This window comes from Eucyclogobius newberryi, unplaced genomic scaffold (assembly GCF_026437365.1).
Source record: "Eucyclogobius newberryi isolate DKJ021-1_F unplaced genomic scaffold, fEucNew1.0.hap1 SCAF_4, whole genome shotgun sequence".
In the NCBI taxonomy this organism is placed as follows: Eukaryota; Metazoa; Chordata; class Actinopteri; order Gobiiformes; family Gobiidae; genus Eucyclogobius; species Eucyclogobius newberryi.
Window position 1 is genome coordinate 408,599 of NW_027316056.1, and position 1,402 is coordinate 410,000.

A 1,402-nucleotide genomic window follows, 5' to 3' on the forward strand; every position below is an offset into this window, starting at 1 on the left:
CTTAGTTGTAAATTCTTTGTGCATGTCCATGTTGAACCATGCACTCTCCGTGTACGGCCTGCCGGGGGTCTATGCTAACAAATTAAGGTTAGTGATAAACCACTTTTTGTGGAATCGTGAGAGGGGCTTTATTGCACATAAGGTTATGATAGGTGAGTACGATCAGGGAGGTTTAAAGTTAGCAGATTTAGAGTTAAGGAAGAAGGCCTTCAGGCTGAAAACAATTCGGAAATTTCTAGACGTTGAGGTAGATGCTCCATGGAAGGATTATATAGGTGAGTTTGTTAATAGTCTAGGTAAGTTTGGTGTTTATAATTTGTGTTTGTTGCCCCCTGTTTCGGTCCTGGAGGGCCTCCCCCCCTTCGAGAGGGAACTCTTGGAGGCGTGGAGGACTTTCAGGCCCCTGACTGTGGCGGTTCCAGACAGCGGTGAGGGTCTCGCGCACATGCCCCTCCGTCATAACCCTGACTTGCTCTCCGCTCCCCCCGGGAAGCGCGAGTGCATGATCAGTGGGGCGATGGAGGAGGCTGGGCTGGAATATGTAGGTAAGGTATTTGACGTGAAAGGTAATTTTAGTGTAGATTACATAGGGAAGTGTTTTAGGTTAGCAGGTAAAGTGTTTAGGAAAAAGTATATTAGTGGTATGGTAAGTATTTTTAACAGGAATCTGGTCAGGCATTGGGGAAGCACTTTGGGCCAAATGGGGAGCACGACAGGTAAGTTGAATTTTAATGTATTTGTTAGCACGGGGAGGTTTAGGATTTTCACAGACCTACCCACCCGCATCCTGTATCAGTTGTTGTTGCTGGGAGTGCTCAGGCGTCCCGCCTCGGAACACAAATGGTCATTAACATTCCCCGCACGCACCATCGCAACCATCTGGGCCAACATCTTTAATTGGTACACCCCACATAACGTAGGTCATTTTGACTTCAGATTTAGACACAGGATCGTCTTTACATCCGCAGCACTGCACGCATTTCTTCCCGACAGCTACGCTGCGGACTGCCCCGTGTGCCACGGACCCCCCGAGACCCTGGAGCACATGCTGTACACCTGCCCGGCCGTCCGCCCGTTCTGGTCCCGACTGCAGGACCTCCTCGCTCGGAGGCTGTCCTGGAGGCTCCCACCGCCGGCGGCCCTAGGAGGGGACGACCAGGAGCCCTGGCTCCTCCTCTTTGGTCCCGGACAGAGTCGCTCTGGAGCCAACACCCATCTCGCCCGACTAACCCTCTCCATAGCCCGGTACACATTATATCTCAACAGGAACATCCATCTCCGTGACAATAAAACAGCAGCACCCTGGCCCATCTTCAAAGGACTCTTGGCCGCACACCTCCGACACCTCCACATGGCAGCAGAGCACCGGTTCATCACCCACCTCGTCCCCCACAACACCCTG